Genomic DNA, 15,814 nt, shown 5'->3' on the forward strand with positions numbered 1-15,814 from the left:
AATGCTTTGAAGTACGAGCATTTTTACAAGGTCCTCCCCCCTCCTCCCCGTGAACAAATAGCTAGAAATTTGAAGTCATTTAACTATGTTCCGACATTTTCATCCTGGACATTCTCATGCACTAGTTGTTGATAGCCTTTGACATATTGTGAGATTGTGGAATAAAATGGTTCGTTACTATCAGTATCACGAAAAGATTAGAAACACCCAAGCATTTTGATGCTTATTTACAGAAACGGTCTATTCAACTAAATCGAAACTGTCTTCAGTGGCCAACTACATCATTTTGAAGATTTAGAGAGGAAATCCACTCCAAAACGAATAAATTTCAAAAGAAAGAGAAAAATGTTCCTTATAGAGCGATACAAAAATGACCAAAAAATCGGATAAGAAATAAGGAAGATATAACATTTTGAAATTTCATTTTCTTTTTCGGAAAACACTTCCTGACCGGTCGTTATGAAAATTCAAATCAGCAAGTTGACGATGTCATGCTCTCACAATTTCTAAGTTATTTCATATACAGAAATGACAAAAATCTCATATCTCAGATACAGAGACCCGCGGGTCTAGCGCTCACCTGAGTATCGCAAGTTCACCTTTCACGCAGTCACTAATCTAACTTATTCACAGCTCTACCAAAATTTGACCAGGCATTCTCAAGTAGAAGATGAAAATGTACAATAAGGGCCCAAATTTTTTTAAGATTCCGTAATTTGGGGGGATTGGGGCACCCTGGGGCCCTCTGGGTGGGGCATGGTGCCCATTTTTATAAATTGAGATCCTGGCCCCCTAGGGATGCTACCTGCCAAGTTTGACGAAAATACATCATGAGGTTTCAGGAAGAAGATGAAAATGTACCATTCAGGCCCCCATTTGGACCTTCCCAACCAATCCCCCCCCCCTGCCCCAAGAGGGGCACCCCTGGATCTCCTATGAACAAACTTGAAAATACAGTCATTAATGTACTCACTCATAATATTATCTTAGCTCTATAACTTCTGATTCTAGAGAAGATTTTTAAAGATTCCTTCATTTTGGGGGTTTGGGGCCCCCCCCCCCCCCTTGGGCCCCCTGGGTGGGGCATGGTGCCCATTTTCACAAATTGAGATCTTAACCCCCTAGGGATGCTACCTGCCAATTGGTGAAAATGGGTCATGGGGTTCTCAAGAAGATAAAAATGTACAAATTAGGCCCCATTAGGACCCCTCCTCACCCCCCCTCCCCTGTGTCCCAAGGGGGGCACCCCTGATTCTGCCATGAACAAACTTGAAACTGCAGTCATCAATGTACAAACTCATAGTATTAACTTAGCTCTACCACTTCCGGTTCTAAAGAAGATTTTTACAGATTCCTTAATTTTGGGGCGTTTGGGCCCCCTGGGGCCCCCTGGGTGGGGCATGGTGCCCATTTTAACAAATTGAGTTCCTAACCCCCTAGGGATGCTACCTGCCAAGTTTGGTGAAAATCGGTCTTGGGGTTCTCAAGAAGAAGATGAAAACGTACAATTTAGGCCCCATTAGAACCCCTCCCCACCCCCCTTCCCTGGGTCCCAAGTGGGGCACCCCTGATTCTGCCATGAAGAAAGTTGAAACTAGTGTCATCAATGTACTAACTCATAGTATGAACTTAGCTCTATCACTTCTGGTTCTGGAGAAGAAGATTTTTACAGATTCCTTAATTTTGGGGGGTTTGGGCCCCCCCCCCCTGGGGGCCCCCTGGGTGGGGTATGGTGCCCATTTTAAGAAATTGAGTTCCTAACCCCCCTAGGGATGCTACCTGCCAAGTTTGATGAAAATCGGTCTTGGGGTTTTCAAGAAGAAGATGAAAATGTAAAAAGTTTACGCACGACGCACGACGCACGACGGACGCCGGACGAAGGGCGATCGCAATAGCTCACTTAAAAACTTACCGTAAAACCATGGAAAAAAGAACATATATGTTACCTCTGATATATCTTGGTATGGGAACATGCTTTTACTTGTATAAAGGAACTATTTTACCAAATTTCAGATACAACATATACATGAAAAAAATTGTGAGGGTAAAACATCGTCAACTCGCTCATTTTGAATATTCATAAGGATTGGTCAAGAAATGTCTTCGGAAAAATTGGAAATGTCAATATATCATATATTTCTTATTTCTTATCCGATTTTCGTCATTTTTGTATCGTTCTGTAGGGGCTATTTTTCTCTTCCTTTTGAAGTCTATTTATTTTTGGGGTGGATTTCCTCCTTCACGGCGTTAAGGAAAACTCAACTGTAGTTCCAAATCTGATAGACCTGGCTGAGTTGGCATCTTGCCAATGGCCGTTCCGGGAAAGCATCAGCAGCAAATACGGATATCTTGTACTTGGAAGGCGCGCAACAACCGCTTAATATCACGTTTATTCCTTTAAAGCCTAAGTTTTTCCTGAAGAACTCGAAATTTCATTCCCTTTTTATTGCTGTTTTATATTCTTTTTGCTGCCACTATATTGCGAGATATTTGTAAACAAGACAAAAATATTGTTATGGGCAAGTACAATTATAATGAACGTTACATTACAATGGTTGTGCATATTCTTATTCTTTTTTGTTGTTGTTGCAAAATGAATCATTCTCTTATAGACATCACTACGCATCATTTTCCCTTGTGATCCTTACAATAACACATTGTCAGCATGCATACATAGGGATTATCATCAGCCAATACATAATTGTATCAGTCCCAAATATTTATATTTGTGTTGAAACTATCATTATCACTTGGCCCATGGCCATACGGACTTCGCTTTCAATATGTTTGCCAATAAGATACATAAAAATGAAATGAATCCACAATATTTCAACTGTAGCTTGAGCATGCCACCTTGATAGGGCATGATAACTTTTAGACGTTCGAACTTGAAGGAAACTATTATCTATCTATTATTGTATTCTTCATTCAGGAATTTTCCTCGTAAGTATATATGACAACAGGCTTTGGTTTGTGTATTCGCACGGTCATGCGAGCGGCCTGCCCCACGCATATGGGCGACATAATCGATAGGATATGTAGGCCTACTGTTTCTTGTATACGTCATGTTTTCATTTCAGTAATCACAAACTGCAAGCTCAGTCAGCCAAGAAGGATGGGGTAGGTAATGACCACGCCACCTGGCCCATACCACCAGAAACGTGATGCATCGTCTGTGGATGCGATTCAAGCTTGTGTATACACATACAGACACATTACAGCATGATGATGAACTCATCGCATGCTGATTAAAAAAAAAACCACACAAAACTTTAAATGAATAATAATGATTAGGTCTATATTTGTATGGAATAACGCCAAGTGATATACGAACCTACCAGTGTCAAATTCCAGTGGAATTTTCCACGGTGTTATCAACGCGAAAAGCGCTTTTGATAATGAAACCAGTACAGGTAGGATGGCCGGGGGGTTGCATGAAAACAATTGATCAAAGCTCCAGAGACGAATTGCATTCAATACGGACCGTATTGTGGTATAATAGAACACGCAGGGGATTCGCCTATGGATAATCATGCATTCTTAAAGGATAGTAGTACCCTACCCTGCCATTGGGAATATCTCCTGAAAGAAACCGATAAATGAATATTTTGTCTCACAAAACCTTTATCTCATCCACAACTCCCCCCCCCCCCAACCCTCCCTGAAACAGGATGATGGGGGCGGGGGTAAAGCTCATTACATCGAACAAAATTGACCCCCCCCCCCCCCCTCCCCATTAAGAAAAAATAAAAATGTCAGAAAGGGGGTGTGGGATAGAATCACAAGAAAATTTTGAATCTTGCACCTTGCAAGTAAACTGATCACGTCAGTTATTGACAAGGCACACGCTATACTGTGTGTATCATGATAATATTATGTAGGCTTAATTGTTTTGCGTGTGTGAATGCGATATATTACGACGATGCTGATTGCACGTTTGCGAAAATTTTCCGTGCATGCATGCACTGCGATCAGACAGTAATCTTTTTATTTTGCGTCCTTGATTATGACAGGTGATCAATATTCATGTGTATACGTAATATGAAACGGTTGTGATGTTAAAGAGTCACATCAGTCCCTGGAAAAGAGAGAGAGAGAGAGAGAGAGAGAGAGAGAGAGTGTGTGTGTGTGTGTGTGTGTGTGTGTGTGTGTGCGTGCGTGCGTGTGTGATGGGGGGCGGCTCCTAATGAAAAATAGACGAGGGAAGAAAATCGTCTAAGAGACAACCACGCATACCATAATACACATCGTTCACGTATTCACATTTTGAATCTTTATAGCTGTTTGTCGTTATTCATTTGCTACAAAAACTTCAGATTTAGTTTTAATCCACGCCAATAAGTATAGGCTTTGGTAAACTACACAAGCAGACGAACGTGTTAGAGACGTTTCAATTAAAATACGACTTTAAATATAATAGAGTTGCGGATCTTAATTGTTTACTAGCACACCCTACGATATTGGTTGAATCCACATATTACGCATGCAAATTAGCTTTATAGTTTAATTCAAAAATGAAACAATCGCGTTTCTGGTGGCTTAGAGAGAAAATTAAACACCCCTTCCCCCATCAGAAAATGGCCATCAGTAAGTGATGGAAAGGTCATGTGTGTGGATGTCAAAGGCGCATGTTACATGCGCCTTGAGAACTATAAAGAGTTGACTTTGCTCAATTATGATAAAATAATATCATTATTAATGTGAATGACTGTATGTGTATGTCCGTTACGTGCGTGTGTGTATTAAGGCCGTGTCACACCAGCCTTGCGTGCGACTTGCAAAGAACAATTTTGACTACCCGGAGGTCCCCGTAGATATCCGCACATGACAGTACCTAGCATGTATCTCAAAAGTAGTCGCCCGGAGGTGCGCACGCATATTCTTTTACCCGCAACCGTGTTTAGGCCCTGTCACACCTTTCCGGGCAAGCTACTCGGGCTTGTTACGTGTAGGGATTATCTAGCATACCGGATATTCCTGAGGGCGGAAAAGGATTTGTGCGAGTCAGCGCATGTGTCTTACTTGCTGGACGCGTTATACTTGCGAGTATACTGTGTGACCTTTGTACTAGTCGCGTGGGGGCTGACAACTTAGTGAAGGAATTCCTCTAATGGAATGGCTGAAATCTCACAGAATTTCATTATCTTGGCTGCATACGGGACTGCGAAGTACCTGCGTGGGAATTGCCTGGGAAGTACTGCCGCTCAAAAAGGGTCTCCTACTGGCGTTCTGCGTGGACCTCTACGGGCATTCCCGCGACTCGCCCGGAAAAAGTTTTGGTCATGCTCAAAACTTGGCTGCGGTTAAATCGGACTTGCGTGAGCACCTCCGGGCAACTACGCGCTAGATACTGTCAGGTGCGGACCAACTGCGGAGAGCTCCTTGGAGTAAATTTGTTTCCCCGCAAGTCAAGCCGCAGAAGTTCCCCCGTACGGTATGACAAGGCATGAATGAAAATTGCAAACATTCTTGTTCGCTCGCTGAAAATCTTCTATACGTGCTGGAAACTACCTCCTCGCCACAAGCCCGCGTTATGGTGTGACACGGCCTTTAAGCAGTCACTGTTGTTTCAATATGCATTGTTTTCCCTCAGATTATCAATAGCCATTCGCAGACGAATACCATCCGTTGATCAAAGAAACAAAGAGCCTATGCAGATACCCACGTTTGAGTACTAGTATTTAAAAAAAAAAACAATTTATACAGTACATTTATAAATCATAGCGCTCGAAAATCTGCACGAACAGACTGCAATAAATGAAAAGCCGTAAACCTATGAAGAAGTTTTGTTCAAATCGGAAATACATTCAACAAAGATTCTTTTCTTATAGGCCTACGTATAACAACTCGTCAGATCAATAAGTGCAGTTACTAGATAGTCGGATATCTAAAATGCTAGGAAGAGGTTCTGTGAACGTCAACTCTAAACATGGCATTCAGTTATCTTCTGTATGGCAAAATAAAAGAAACAATACAAAACAAAACAAAATACAGAGAAATCCATGCAACATTCCCCTTGTTGCAAACCATGATGGCACTAAGCAGTAGCTCCAAATGCGAAACTGATTCTCCCCTAGTACCTCCTTGATTCTATACTGTACATGACATCAATGGATTGTATTACCAACGAGAGAGAGTAAAATGTCCTTAAAGCTTTTGTTTATCACACCTTTGGGAGCAGTGATTTAAAAAATGTTCAAGATATCACATTTGAAGCATATGTGTAGGTCAGTTGTATCACAAAACATTCTACCGTATAAAATTTTTGCAATAAAGCCTAAGATATAAGGAGATATCAGTATTTTTCTCATTAACCGTAACTGTTGTTCACATTCTTTTTTTGGTGCATTTAACAATACTTAACATCGATTATACGGATTCAAATTTTTACAGTGGTTGTTTCTATCCCTAATCACATTTTAGAACTATTTTAACGCAACTAATGCTGGGTTTTTGTTTCTTCTGCAAATGGTAAATTATGCCTTTAAAGTGGAGAAAGCTCAGAACGTGCAAAATGTTGGCCCTCATGTTGCGTTTTTCCCCCCAAGCCAGAACAGTAACAAGGGGGCACTCTTTGAATACGTGACAGAAGGACAAGACACGAATGGGCGGACGAGAGAGAATGTCGTTGCCGATTTCTCGCTTCTTTTCTTATATTTTGGAGTATTAGCGCCCCCATCTGTTTCGAGGTCACCAAGGTTACCGCGGTCAGAGGTGACGGACGCGCTGGAATGGGATTGTGAGAAAACTGGGCCGTGCCGCGGTTTACCCGCGGGTTTGCCACACGACGCTGTCATAATGGGGGGGGGGGGGGGGGGGGGGGACTGGGAACACTCCCCAACGTTAGTTTTGAAATCTTTTTGTGAAAAAAAAAACATAATCAAGCCAAACTTTTGTAGAATTTACAGAATCAGACTCAGTTACTTTTCTGATCCCACCTCTCCTTTTCGAAGACATTGCTATCTCAACCACCGATAAACGTTTAAAGGCCTACAGTGCCAACCAAGTAAGAGCAGGAGATTTCCTCCTGTTTTTATTCTTGATTATACATTCTCATAAAGTGAGCAGAACTGAATACATCAACAAGGTAAAATAAAAAGGCAGAGTTTATAAAATTTATACCCTTGCTGTGAGCTGTTGGTGTGTTTTTTCCCGGGATTTTCTGAATGTGATGATAATGCTTTATTTCCTCGCTTCTTCTCTCTTTTATTCTTACATGATATAAGTGATAATTGATTAGCTGTTGCCAAATAAAGCTCTCGACTCATCTGCACATTAAACTCCAGATTTCACCTTCATTTTGGAACACAAGCTCAATCACATAATACCCATACGTAGCCATTTTCATGGCCTAGAGCATGTTTTCGTTGCTCTGTGTGTTTCTGATAATAACATTGTTCGTCTGCAGTAGATCGAACAGGGTATAAATATTTGCTAAGTCTTCGATCATTCGGAATATCAAACAAAAAACAAGTATTGGGGCGCAATATGATTCACGTCTGCAAAACTACTCTTTGTTTTGATGCGATTGATGCAACTGGGAAGGCTCATAATCTAACAGCTCTTTGGAAACTATCCATTTCTATTCAAAGTTTATAGCAACTTTTGAGACATTTTGGATAAGGAGATGGACCAGGAAAGAAGATAACCACAAAAACGTGAAATAGTATACTACAGAATATAATAGGGAAGGGCTGTCACCAATACGTACAATTTTTTTACACCACTAAAACACTTATTAAAGGGAGTTTTTTATTGAATAGAAATGACTGCGCGTGCAGTATATACCTATATGAACTCTTTAAATTATGTACATTCTGACTTCGATAACACTACCTGCATATCTGTAAAGAATCGAATGCAGCGACAAATTGTAGCCAAATAAAAAACGCTTGTGCTCATATTCCTTTGTGTCAGTGTGATATGAGTACAGTAGACTGAACTATAATAAATTCAGTGTAGTGTACTGCAGAACTCCTTGTATTTTTTTCTCTATTATATCATGATCAGGCGTAATCATCTTTCCTTCTACACAAAATGATTGTCCCAATGCAGTTGCAGGTGCAATTTGTGTACCAACAGTTATCCAAAAAACATATAGGTAAAATTCCCGAAATCACTCCAACAGATTGTTATCTCGAGTTATCGAAAACACCTGGAATCTTTTTTGGTGTACTTTGTACCAAGGCAAGGCTGTGTAGTAAATGGACCAATGCGGTTTGGGTACTGTTTTTTTTTTAATAGCAATGTTTAACTGGGGCTTCAGGTATGCATGTCAAAAGATTTTATGCACTGACATAGCAACGCACACTGGCTCATTGAATAACCCATTGAAAAATGCTTTTGTTCTTCTTTGGAAGCAGCACCCCCCCCCCCCCCCAGTTATAATATGGCCGCCATAAATTACAGTACTTGGAAGTCGGATTCACCTATAGGAGCCGAATGACCTAAATTACAAGAGCTCTGTATAATACAGCATCTCATTCAACGCCTTAACATCCGCAGGTAAAATTTTGCAGACCCAAACTACGACCTCATAATAATTATGACCCCCCGAACACACCTCCCCTTCATGTTTAGTTCGACATTCGACATATCGGGTTGTATAATACAAAATAGACCGATATGTAAGCCATAGTAATTAATAGTCTGTAACAATTTTAGTCGTCAAAAGACTTGAATTAATCATTAACTGATGAAAAAAAAAAATGATTTGACATACTCCGACTAATCAATAGTAGTCTTGCGAACAATCAAATTTGCTTACAGCATGAAAATTATACATAAGCAAATAGTATGCTGTAGGGACATTTAATACAAGTAGATGTTAATTAAGTGAGTCATGATATTTATAGAAACATGGCGCTGGCCTCCGAATAATGAACATCGTTCCGGCTACGTTCACAGACGGAAAATGAAAGGCAAGAAGACCGCCCGTTTCTTCCATTATGAAAACTCACACGCGGGGGATTATAATTCAGAGGGCGGTGCTATCCCCTGGATATGCCACCATCATTAACGACGGTGTTATCAATGGCAAACACTCCATACACACACACATTATCTGAATGAAATTCCATGACAACAATAATGATTTTTTTTTTGCTCTGCTCTCGACAATATCCATTGAATCTGCTCTTGCCGCTATTGTCCCGGAATGATGATACAGCTTGTGAAAGCCAACACAAGTTGTAACCATGGAGCTATTGTAACTTCGGTGCGTTTTGGTTCTCACGTGGGATACGCACCTATAAGCCAGTTCACAGTTAGCTCAAGGGCAAATTGGTATACCCGACCTTTCTTGTTTATCAGCTGGGTAGGCACTTCACGCGTTTTCAAAGCGGAATCATGCATTAAGTTTGCCCAACGTAACATTTTATGGATTTCATGTTCAAATAAAGAATGAACTTGCGTGTAACAGATCGGCTCGACCAGAATTGTCAGTGTCAGTGTACTGACACTTCGGCGGGCATCCATTTCTTTGTTTTGTGTTGAATGTATTTAACAACCTTCTTCTATCAATATTGCAAAATACAATATACCATCGGGCTTGCTGTCAGGTGGGTGTGCTCGCAAGCATCTTTTGTAAGGATCACAAGAAATCATCACATCACAATGATATAAAAGCCAACATGTCTGATTGTACGCTAATGACTTTTTCTGCTCATTGCGCAAAGTTGAACTGTAAAATGTTCATCTCTACAGACAGGAGACGGTCTGAATCGCTCGTATTAAGACATGCATAACACTGCTGTCTATACAAAAGAAGCTCGTACTATGATACACGAAACTCAGATGGCGCGCCACATGCACTCAGCCGCAGGTGAAAAAGCAGTATATAATATTACATGGTCGTACTTCAGTAAAAAACGCGCACACTTTATCACGTTGTAATAATAGTCGGCAGAAGTCGAGTGGTGCCGGTAGGCGGTTTTTTTTAGACGGCACAGATTGGGGGAAACTAAAAATCTATCGGGGGACCCTATCCCTAAACCTAACCCTAATCCTAATCCTAACCCCTAACCATCAAACCATCAAACCCTAACCCTAACCCTAACCATAACCATAACCAAAAACCCTAACCCAACGTTTTTCCCATGGGTTTAACACGCCGCCATGCCCCAATCTGTGCCGTCTTAAAAAAAAAAAAAAAAAACGCTGCCGGTAAGAACAGCTAAGCCACAGAATCGGCTGCAAAAGCAGAAAGAGCAGTGTAGTGGCGATTGTTATACTTGGTATTGTAGTAGAAACAGAATTGGGTATATGAGTAAAAGGTGGGGATATCATCAGTAGTTTATATTAGTAATGTTGTAGCGCAAGGGGTAAGATTAAGCTTGTTGCCATCGGAATAATTTGGGGGCGTTTTCCCACTCTTCACAATCCAAATAGGGACACGCGTGACTAAAACTCGATTGTGTGTTGCATGTCTGTTTTTTTTTACCATAAATTGATAATTTCTTTGAAATCGGAATTACGATAAAGATCTCACTGTCTACACATGCTTGCGGCAAAATCCTTCGTAATTCATCACGAAAAAAATGGTGTCAAATAAGAAATACATTTTACCCCCAAAAAGCTCTGCCAAAATTATGCTGTGTAACGCCCTGAAGGTCTGAATTCAACATCGGGTCATACTCAGTCAATGAATCATGACTAAAATCGCCTTCCAAATTGAACCTTGTTTACTTTGTAGTATAGCAGTGCAAATATGAGACGCATGCCTTCGTGCACACACAAAGCAATCCTTCAACAACTGGGACAATTGGTCATCACACAATATACGGAAGGAAAAATATTCCGTTGTACTGCACAGATGTTAAAGGGATAGCATAGTTCTGGTTGAGCTGGGGATTAAGGTTTTAACTTTTTGTGAGATAATTTGAAATCACTTATATGAAATAATAAAGAGCAAAAACAAAGTAAAGCACAGTGGTCCTATAGTAAAGGGTGGGTCCACCTTTAATCAGGACCTCTTTGCTATTGGATGTCTCAGCCATTTCAAACCCAATTTTCATCAAATAAACGTTTAATTAATCTCAGAATCGTTCGCTCTTTGTTATTTCATTTAAGCATGGCTTCTAATTATCTCATCAAAAAGTTAAAACCTGAATCTCCATCTCGGAAAAAAAAACTATAACATCCTTTTAACATTTAGTATTGCCTCGCTACAGCCATCTCCCTCCGGTATACCTCGGCAAAGAATTATGCCTGTTCATTCGCATTATTTGTTATCGATATTTTTCTTTGGGGACATTGTGACATGCTATACCATCCACCTATTAAGGATCGATGCATTTCACTATAGTTGGGATACACCTTTATGTACAGTCAAACCTGTCTATAGCGGCCATCCAAGGGTGACGAAAAGAGTGGCCGCTATATCGGACAGGTTATCCGACTTTTGTGTGCACTGCCTACATGTACACGTAATGTGTATACATAAAATTATGCACACGTGTGTTTTATGCATTTAACAATGCCGGTGTTTATCAAGTTGGTGCACAGTGTGTATAGTCGTGAAGAAAGCTTTACACTAATGCATTATCATGACTAAATGAGTGATGAATGCAGCTGTAGCGATCACTGAACGTTGCCCATGAATGACTGGCACGGCAACAAAGCAGAAAAACACGCTGAAATATCGGCTCGGCAACGGCTCCATGTGGGTCTGTGGCCGCTATAGACAGGTTAAAATCTACCGCATGAAACAAAATTTGTGGCCGCTGGCCGCGTTCGACAGGTGACCGCTATACACAGGGTCTTTAACAGGGCTTTTTCTCTCGGGGATTTCCCAGTGGCCGCTACAGACAGGTGGCCGCTGAGGCAGGTTTGACCGTAAGTTGCTGCTACGTCGGACCATCCTCGGACAGACTGTTACAGTTGGAAAGATCTTTCATTTAAGGTAGATAGGTAGGTTCGTTAGATTTGAATACGTCTATGAACTGGCCAATATTGTCACACATTTTTTTTGCTCTCTCCATGGTAGCAATTTCTTGTTTTCAGGGCAGTATTTTAGAATACTTTCTATCTATACTTTCCGACAGTGCCTCTTGTTTGCAGCCCGTTCTTAGTACACTGTACAGTATATGCATAATAATACACTGCATTAATGAAACAATTGAATCTTACAGGACCTTTTATGGACTGCAAGACCTTAGTGCATGTCAACTTGGGTTTGGTAATAAATCACCCCCTGTTCATCACTATATTATGTGGCAAAATGAATATCTAGATATGTGCCATGATAATGTGTTAACTTATATATATAATAATATTTCTGCCATTTTTATTCAGATTATCTAGATTCTGTGGATGGCAATTTGTCAATCGCTGCTAAGTTGCTAATCATAATATAAGGATTAAGAAAAGACATTGGAATTCACCTTCCGCTAGACTGGGCATAACTTACACGCTGTTTTCGTCTCACTTCCCTGGTTAAACATATCAGTAATAGAGAAACGACTATACTCAGTCAGGGCCAGGTGTATTGGAATGTTTTGTTGTTATTGTTGTTGTTTTGTTTTGTTTCGTTTGTTGCTGTTGTTGTTATTCACATAGTTTAGCGGTGATTGACAGATGACGTTGTCATCGACAAAAACGTGGTTTGGATTTTTTTTTTTTTTTGTAGGCGTATTAAATCTGAAGAAAAGGGAAGAACATTATGAAAAAATATGATATTGCTCGTATTTACATATTCATTTGGCCACATGGTTTACTGATGATCAGGGCATAATAGGACTCAAAGCGACACAAGTCAAAATTGCATTACACAGGTCCTTTAATATCAGCACATGCCATTTTTAATACGCGAAGCCATATCAGCGGCACTTGTGAAAACCGGTATGATTTAACGGCGATATACAGTAGAAGTTCTACATGAAATGAAGACATTTCTTTTTAATTTATCGGCGAGGGTCTCTTTATAACAGAACTGAGAAATTATCCAATCTTAATTAGTCCTCCTATACGTCTAGACAGAATGGTCAGTCGAGGCATGTTGAATAAAGTTGATTATATTCCACTGGTACAGTAAGAAGATTGTTTAAGTAATTATGATTGTCCATTGATTTTGCTGCGTAAAGACCACAGGCAATGTTACTTACCCCTCCCTCTTTCTCTTTCTCTTTCTCTTTCTGTCGATGTACTATGTTCGATATGATACCAATCTCATTTACATACGGTTGCCATGCCAATAATATTAGGTCCCCTGGGCTAGCGAGATCTACAGCGATAACATCTGAAGACAATTCCGATACAAATATAGAAACATGGAGCAGGTGAATATTGTACATTTCACACCAGAAACATCCGTGAATGCAACGCTCGTTTGCCCTCAGGCCATGGAACTATGTGTATCATTATGGAGCTACACGAAGATGCGGGAGTATCACCATGGTTTGGCGGAGATACTACACAATGTACAGGCAAAAAGCTCGCCTATACGTGTAGTGAGGTCCTGCTACAATATGGAGTACATACATGGTCCTACACCTTCTTGGGTATTCACACAGTAATCCTACAGTGTATTTAAAGAGGGTTGCCGCATCACTACCGCATTCGGTAGTATGGTAAAGAGCAATATCATTATGCACTGAGTATTATGGTCGACCTGCGGGTTCCTGTTTTTTCTAAGGAAAAATTGGCCTTCATTCGAAACTCGTGTCGTCTGCACGAACTGCATGCCTTCACTTTGGCGCGCTTTTGTCGAAAAGCGGGGCGGGTCAGTCGGGTTCATGTACAATTTTGGTTACTATGGGAGTACGTCTCGAAAGAGCTTGGTACAATCCTGTATGTTATGGGCACACGCCTGCACTGAGCACGTTACGATGTGGACGGCGCTGATGAGTTTCTTAGATGACTATAATACGAAGTCTTTTAAAGTAACAAGGCATCAATCAAAGTGGCAACGGTGATGCTTCCTACAATAAAATTCCTGGTGTAGGCCTACTGACTGGAGTGTCGTTCAGGTTGTTTGATGTTGACAAATTCAACTGGGAATGGAATGAGAATGAAATATACTGAATTGTTATCACGTGTGTGTGTGTGTGTGTGTGTGGATATGATTTCAATTAGGCCTATATCAGTGTATTCTGGAAGGAAACACTGGGTTTATTTCCACGGCTTAGTCAAAACAACGCTACATTGCTCTTCTCATCAAAATAATGACTGCTATGCACATTCTTAAATAAATTGCTTTATTTTGTTTTATCGTCTTGGCACATCTTTGGTTATAATTTTATATATGCATGTTGATAGTCCACCTAATATGATTTCATGTTCTCAGATAAATGAAACTGAAAATGATGGATACTCTTATGCTATTCTCAAAGACAAATCTGGTCAATTTAATACTTTTCCAGTGATCACTTTCATCAAAACGATCCGATTATTTCACCAGTAGGCCCAAGTATTTATTACAACAATCTGAGTGGTTAATTAAGCCTACTTATACTCACTATTATATGTACTCGTATATTTGAAAGTTGGATTATATTGTTGTCGTTGTGTGTTTGGTGTCCTTTATACTTCGCTGTAGTTTTAACCTCATTTTAGTGATTAAAATTGAAGGAAAGACTAGAATACTGAATATCTAAGACGCAGAAATTGGTTTAAAGCTTAACGTTACAAGAATATATATAAACATATCTAAATTGTGTAAGAAGAGTATAAATGGATTCACAACACATGGTCACGTGACCAGAATGGCTAGCTATAGCAGACGTCCTGCTTGATAGAAGACTTGCTGGCACTTCTAGTGCCGTGACTTCCCGTTTTATATATATGTACGGGTTCTGCTATACCACTGTGTGTTCATTCCTCTGCTGTGACGTCATGGATTTCGATTAATAGTGTTAAACTCCTTTTATTATCTAACTCAACAGACAAGCTCATTACTTAATCTTCAGTATTCTGGGCACACACACACACACACACACACTTGTCATGTGCATTGAAAACAAAACAAAACAAACAAACAAAACAAAGCAACCATACTATACAAAAAAATAGGCAACTCAAAACATGAGGACACGAGGGGGAAATACCGCTACAGCACGCACGCATGTACTGAGCATACATGCACATTTACATACACACAAACCACACCCACACTGTCATTGCTTAGATCTATAGTAAAACCAGATAAACACACTTCTTGTCTCGGATGGAAAGTAGAATCATGTGTGCCTTGTTATATGCATCATAAAAATTATTCTGTGAAAGAGTGCAGGGCAAAAAAAACAAAAAAAATATATATATATATACATATTATTTTAGTCTTCTAAATCAGTGTTAAATACGATAGTTTTCTACTCTGAGAGAAATCAATAATGAAAGTCAATAAGCTATCAACAGCAAATCCGCCAGCGGTTTTCTTTCCGGAATATACGTTTTCTTTCGCGCACAACTTCCTTAAGCTTAATAAAGTCTAATGGAAAATTACAAGCATGGCCAGAGCAGAGTCACGCTCTGAACGAGGTACTTAAAATGGCGCGCCTTGATTAAACTGTTCCAACCTGGTATCATCGTGGGTATGCAATCACTGACACATGACAAGATCCCATTGTTTTTTTTTTCTTCGGTTTTTTCATTCTTAAAGATAGCTATATAGGAGACGCCACATGAGCAAGCTTTAAGTAAATTTCTATGCATGTTCCGCCATCGCCATGACAGGGAAACAAATCATGCTGCAATAGTGCCCGGCGTCATGCATCGTAAGATGGACAAATATAGTACGGTGTATTTAATGTACGTGATAACGCATATCACTCACAGTATTTGGATAGACTGTATAAAAAAGATAAACTATGTATAT

General features: G+C 40.1%; 1 protein-coding gene across 2 annotated transcripts in view; it reads right to left on the reverse strand.

Annotated features, from left to right (window-relative positions):
- The window catches only part of LOC139745314 (sodium- and chloride-dependent betaine transporter-like), a 100,824-nt gene that overhangs the window by 68,495 nt on the left and 16,515 nt on the right, over window positions 1–15,814 (reverse strand). The gene's annotated exons all lie outside the window — the stretch shown is intronic.

Source organism: Diadema antillarum, unplaced genomic scaffold (genome assembly GCF_040938485.1).
Source record: "Diadema antillarum isolate AM-2024a unplaced genomic scaffold, OU_Dant_1.0 seq00001251_RagTag, whole genome shotgun sequence".
NCBI classification, from domain to species: Eukaryota; Metazoa; Echinodermata; class Echinoidea; order Diadematoida; family Diadematidae; genus Diadema; species Diadema antillarum.